The 7,171-nt window shown below is 31.4% G+C and overlaps 1 pseudogene; it reads left to right on the top strand.

Moving 5' to 3' along the window:
- The first annotated feature begins 1,727 nt into the window (after nt 1-1,727).
- LOC111738393 lies at nt 1,728-1,846 on the top strand (annotated as a pseudogene).
- The last annotated feature ends 5,325 nt before the right edge of the window (nt 1,847-7,171 follow it).

The raw sequence follows: 7,171 nt of genomic DNA, 5'->3' as shown, positions 1-7,171 counted from the left end.
CTGCTGCATTTGTTGTTTCTGAGAAAGATCAAGACATTAAATATGCACAAACACATAAATGCATACATACACACACATATAGTACTTGTGCTTCTTAGCCTCATTCCTTGTATTTGTAATTCAAATCTATTTGGCTTTCAAATACTGGATTCCTTTAGGTCAAATTACTTACTACTATATCCTTTGTTTCACTGAATATTTTTCATCTCTATTTTGTATTTTTATTGTGCTGCCTGTAGTACTATTAGACTCTCAACGTCAATCAGGGAATAAGATGAAACATCTGCGATCAGGTATTACTTTGCTTGTCTCTCACTGCATTCCAGTACCTGAAAAAGTGCTTACTATCAAAGAACTTTTCTGACCCTGATGACCTTATCTGAAATAGCATCTCCCTACTTTCAGTCTCTACCAGTTTATATTACAGTTTTATCTTTCTTTGGAACATCATTACACAGTACTTGAAATACAGATTTATGCGTATACTATACGTATCTCATGCACATCTAATTGTAAGGGCAATTAGATCACGGCATATGTTTTATCTACTATTTTATCTCCGGCACTTAGAAGAATATTTGACATGAAATAGATCACAATAAATGTTGGTTAAAATGAATAAAAAAGATGTATCTACCTCCCAATTTACTCCAAAGTCTATTGAAAGGGTGGAAAAGATGCAAATAAGAACAATAAATTCACAAGGAAAGACAACAAGAGAAAAACACTAAAGACTTTATGAAAATAAAAAGCATGTAAAATATAGTTGATAGATTATCATAGAGTAGAGAAAGCAACAATCCAAAAATAATACATACTGAAAAACAAACAAACAGAGTGCACACGCAAGAGAGGGCAACTACAAATGTCAGACCCTTTATTCACCTTACTTTAAAAAAAATCTAAATTATTGGTCAAAAAAGCAGAAAAGAGTCCTGGAACAAATAACATTAACTACTTCAAAAAAGTTGTGCAATTGTGAGAATTCTCCTTAAAATAATCTGAGCATATGTTTCCAGGCTAAAGAAGTAGAGTAGAAGAACCACTCTGCTAACAAAGTTAATTTCTTCCCCCAAATAGTGTTGTCACATGAGTATGGTAGACAAAGAACGAAGCAGCCTAAAGTTCTTGGTAAACGTTATCTACAAAAATATAAAAGGATTGTGTGTGTTGTAGAGAGAAAAGTTGAGAATAAAAGAAAGAAAACCTAGTATATAAGAAACACAAGACATGACAAAAATATATATTCAGATACTGTAATACATGTAAATGGACTAAATTTGTCTCTTAGAAATTCTGTAGTTAATTGTTTTGGATGAAGTACTTAAGAATAAAAAAAAAAAGAATTAATAAATTAAAGTAGGTCAGAAGAAAACATGCAACTTGAAGTCCAGGAAAATAAAATTAAAGAAAATACAATCGTGGTACACTGTAGAATGAAGAGGAGTTGAATATTACATTTGTGGTGGTAAAGCAGAATAAAGACAGAAGAAATGCAAACCTAAAGAAAAGTGATCAAAAAATTTTCTCCTCCTCAAATTGTTCCTATTATAACATATTCAAACATATATAAAATACTTTGATTTAGAGCCAGAAAAACCATTAAGGATACTTAATGCAGCTTGTTTATTTTTTAAATAAAAGAAAACTATTTATATATTTTATATAATGTTTCTGAATCCAGTGTTATGTGACAGTGATTTCTGGTATCAAAAGTATTCAACTCAGTCTACAGCCATGCTACCCTGAACAAGCCTGACCCCGTCTGATCTCGGAAGCTAAGCAGGGTCAGGCCTGGTTAGTACTTGGATGGGAGACCACCTAGAAAGACCAGGTGCTGTAAGAGTAAAAAATAAAAAAAATTAAGAGATTGTAAATTGACAAGGTCCTTGCAATCTGTGAAGTCAACCAAGGGTCGCCTCGCCTAAAAAAATATATATATATATTCAACTTAGTCTATCAGAGACACTTTGCTTGGAAAAAAATGACTAATTTTTCATGAAAATTGGTAGAAAGGATTTTCTATAGGAAAAAAACAACAATAAACTCTTAGATGCAACTTTTCATCCTCGTTGGCATCTATATGTTAAAAAAAAAATCACTATCTTAGTTATTGTAATAATTCAATGGAAATCATGTTTATAATTAGTATATTTTGACCTGATGTGTTGGATTGTTATTTCAAATCATCCTTTACCACTTAAACAGAAATTCCTGCCAATTATCATCATCTCTTCCACCCTTTTATGAAATTTCTGAAATTATCCAGATTCGTAAACCATGATACATGTTTCAAAAGAAATATTTGATGGCTAGATACATTATCATTTTTTTAAATAAGTAAAAAAGGATCAGAAAACAATAAATGACATATAGAGAAAAATAATGTATTTTATAACATTCTAAATTAGTTTGAAAACTTAGGAAAATTATCATTTTAGAGGTGACTATTCAATTTCAAATCGATCTTTCCACACACTATTAAAATAATAATAAAAAGAAAGGACAGTAGCCTCTGTACTAAGGACAAAATGAGAAGAAAAAAAAAGTTGTTTAAACAACTCATTCAATTAAATGATTCATACAGTACTTTATTTGGTGGGGCATTCATTAAATGACCTTGCCAATGCTCCAGTGAAATCAGTGTATAAGAATATCATCTGAAAGAAGCAAATTAATTAAGAGATTTTAATGAGCATAACAGCTTATTCATTTCTCTAAGAAACTTTATGGTCACTTTGAATACAATATTACAGTCAGAAAATTTATTTCAAACAATCATAAAGATGCATTTTACTATATTTCATTGTTACTTTACACTTTTTTCTGCTATTAGTGAATAAAATGAGGAAAGACATTCAAACGTAAGGAAAAATATGTATTCAAATATAATACAAGCCAACATGAAGCATTCTTTCAGTTGAGGGAAAATGCTATTAAAAGTTCAAATCAGCCATTAAGGTGACAGTAAGATGGCAGAATAGGAGGTCTCTCACTAATATCTGCCCTCAGCAACAATAATTTGGAAGCTACCCATAGACAAAAGTACCTTTGTGGGAGCTTTGGGGTACGGGTAGGAGGTTGTGAAATTCCAGTGGAGTCCAAGACCAAGGGGGGTTGTTTTGAGAAGGCAGACTGTGCTCAGGTGTCTGACTATAGAGCCAGAAATAGCTTCATATTCCTGTTAACTAAGCTACAGCCCTGTTTGGCCTTAATCTCACTATCAGCACTATACATCAAAGGGCCTGGGAGGAACCATACCTATGTATGCCTTAGGTAACAAATTGAATTTTGTTCCCAGCTATGGACCTGGAAGAGTCTGTGACGCAGCTACAGCCCTTCTCAGCCATAGTCTAAGAGACCCTGGGACTGAGTCATGAAGAAAGAGAAAACTTGAATAAACCAATGACAATTACGAATATTAAAGCAGTAATAAAAAAAAGAACTCTTCAAAACAGAAATTTCGGATGGCTTCGCTGGTGAATTCTAGTAAATATTTAAAGAATAATTAATAGTAGTGCTTCTCAAACTCTTTCAAAAAGAAATTGAAGAGGAAGGAACACTTTGAACTAATTTCATGAGGTCAGTATTCACATAACAAATACTAATAAAGACACTACAAGAAATTTATAAGACAATAACCCTGATGAAAATAGATACAAAAATCCTCAACAAACGCTAGCAAACAGAATTCAGACAGCACAATAAAAGGATCATATACCATGATCGAGTGAAATTTATCCTTGGGATGTAAGAATGTTTCAACATAACACACATCAATAAACATGATACCCTACATTAATAGAATGAAAGACAAAAACTGCATAATTATTTCAACAGATGCAAAAAAAGAATTTGACAAAATTGATCCCCTTTCATGATAAATTGAGTATATAAAGAACATACCTCAGAATAATAAAGGCCACATGTAACAATAGTTAACATCATACTCACTGGCAAAAAGTTTAAAGTTTTTCCTCTAAGATCAAGATCCCATAAATAAAGGCACACATATATGTTGAACTAATAATCTATGACAAGGATCCCAAGAATACACGATGGGGAAAGGATTGTCCCCAGTAAATGGTGTTGAGAAAACGGGCTATCCACATAAAAAAATACTAATAACATTGGACCCTTGTTTTACTTAAGCCATGCACAAAAATCAAATTTAAATGAATTAAAGACACATTTAAATGAATCCATACAAATCCTGGAAGAAAACACAATTTCAGTAGATGCAGAAAAAGCAATGGACAAAATTCAACCTCGTTTCATGGTAAGAAATCTCAACAAAATGGGGACAGAGAGAACATATCTCAATATAATTGGATCAGATGGTTGTGAGAGCTGAGAAATCTGAGATATGTAGGACAGAGCATGCCTGACACTCAAGAAGCACGTCTATCTTAAAATCTTGAGACAGAAATCCTTCTTCAGGAAACTTCAGCCTGAGCTTAAGGCTTCCTTCCAACTGAGAGTAGGAGGCCTACCTATGTTACCAAGTGTCATTTCCTTTACTTTAAGTAAGTAAATGCTAATCACATCTATAAAATACCTTCACAAAAATATCTAAACTCATGTTTGACCAAACAAGAAGACACCCTAATTTAGGCAAGTTGACACACAAAGTGATCCATCGGAAGTACTTTTCTTCATTTGAATTTTCCCTTCTTACATTGTGGCTTGGGAATTACTTCTAAACAGTAATCTGATAAAATTGTTATGCCCACTTTGTTTTTACTCTTATCTTAGGGATTAGAGTTCTGTATTGCCTGTTGCCTAATGCCTGAAAAGTATCATTTCATAGTTTTGTTTTATTTTCTAGCCAATTAAGATAGATAAATAGATTTTTGTCCTTGTTTATTTTAAGTTTGCATTTTCATTGTTATTCCTGTGAATTTTTTTCCAATTTTTTAAAAAGTAAATCAATAAAAAGGAAGTTAGAGATGTAAATAATAACATAAGCATAAAAAATTAAAATAACTTGATACATACATGTATTAAAATAATGTTATGAATTTATATGGGCTTGGGAAATTGAATCTGTGAGATTGTTTTAATTAAACAATCCTCTCAAAAAAAGGGGGGGGGAGGGGAGAGAGTGTGAAAAATTTCCATCTTTACAAAACATATCTCTCTGGTGATACAATTTAATTATTTAGAACAATCATAAACTATTTTCTGTATAAAACTTAAGTATTTTCCAAGGGAAAATAAGAGATATAGAATTCATAACTCATGCCTTTTTTTTTCCCTCAAAATGCTTGAACGCTGATCACAAAATTGATGAGTATTGTGCTTTCTGTTTGGAAATAAAACATGTTTTATTAGAAAAAAATCTCTTCATCCAATGGCATTATTTTACATTCCATAATTTCACTGGCACACAATCTGTAAGAGCAATTACTGATGAATACATAGTAAATATTTTGCTTTACAGTCAGATTAAGCCTCTGTTATGCAAAGTACAAAACACTTCCTGGCATAAGAGTAGTAAATACATGAGGTCAATTGTTTGATAGATGTTTTTGTACTCCTTATCTGTGGAACTCTATTACACTGCAGGAAAATTTCCATTTAATTGAAGATTATGTTGTGAACTATTATGTTGATTTTATTAGATGATTGAAGTTAGTGCTGATGGCGAATTAGTTATTTGTAAAGTAGAAAGTGCTACCTTACAAATAAAATATAATCATATCTCTACTGAACAATATTTGTTCATAAAGAACAGATAGTTATCACTTCTCCATTTTGTATTTTCACTGTTGATTGAAACAAAGGTAATTTTTATATGAACAAATTGTCTCTCATCCTCTTCTATGCAAGGAAAGAAAATACATAAATATTTTAAGTTCACGTGGATACACAATGATTTTCAGAGAAGAAGTACTCACACTTTTAAAATTAAGGAAGAGATATAGAAAAAACTACATCGCAAATAACCTTTTCATTATCTGATAGTTCTTCTAAAGATCATTTCCATTATGTCAAGTGGGTTGTTCAAATATACTCAATGTCTTGAATATGCTGAAATTATTACTTTAGCTCAAATATTATGATTTCAATATTGAAGATTTCTTATTATAGCAAACTAAGCTGAAAGCCATTTGCTAGCTGAATTTATATATTTCCTGACATGTAAAGATATCTTTGCTGGCTGAAAAAGACACTAAATATATATTTGGCAAATTTTAAGAAATACTCACATGCCATAACAAAACATGAATAAATGGTCTTCCATGCTGAATAAAATGAGAGAATAATAGGAATACAATTATGCTACTTCCAAAATTGAAACAGTCTCCTTGTTGTATCTTCACTTTCACCTCAGATATTAAATATGATTTAGAAAAACACTCATCTTTTGAAGAAGCAGAAATTTTTCTCCATTTAGAAATATTTCTTACTTTCTGGTTTTGTGTTCAGTCTGAAAATTGGGAACTATCAAACATACATTTTTTTACAATAACTCATAATATGGAACTAGGGTTATATGATTGTTATAAAACAGTAACAATAAAAGAAAACAACCGGTGTCTAAGCTGACAGACAACTAAAGCAATCCATAATTATCAAAATATCCCTTTCACTTTATAGAATATCTTTTTCTAATTAGTTTGTACTTATTATCTTACTAAAATCTATAAACAAGGACATAGAAATGGATTTCCAGGTGTCCCAATCAACAATTTATGAACTAGTAAACTTCAGAGAACTATAAAGAACTATAGCAGAATGCTACTATTTGAAAAATCCCACAGGATAGGTCAGGCAGAGAAAGAGGGGAGCTTTCTTTATCTTCTTACAATTTTGCATACCCTACCCCACAGGCTTACCTAACCTTAGACCCCAAAACATACATAATCAAAGAGAGCTACCTATGAAGCCTTACAAACTTTTCAATATAAATAATAAAAAACTCCTCGTTACAAATATATATCCAATCTACTTCTTTCTCTGAATAGCAAGTTTCAATTCTAACTAGATGTTGATAATACAAAATTTTGAACAACTGTATGAAATAATTAGAGTTAAATTTGGTTCAAAAATGACAATAACAAGACAAAGCAAAGTTCGTAATTTCAAATTACTACTTATGTTAACATAAGTACATATGAGACTACACACCCATGTGCAGAATTGAAAGATCAGGGCAATACACACT

The sequence above is a fragment of the Pteropus vampyrus genome, unplaced genomic scaffold, assembly GCF_000151845.1.
Source record: "Pteropus vampyrus isolate Shadow unplaced genomic scaffold, Pvam_2.0 Scaffold37, whole genome shotgun sequence".
Taxonomy (NCBI): Eukaryota; Metazoa; Chordata; class Mammalia; order Chiroptera; family Pteropodidae; genus Pteropus; species Pteropus vampyrus.
The sequence above is the reverse complement of the archived record's forward strand: the minus strand, read 5'-3'. Positions and strand labels throughout refer to the sequence as shown.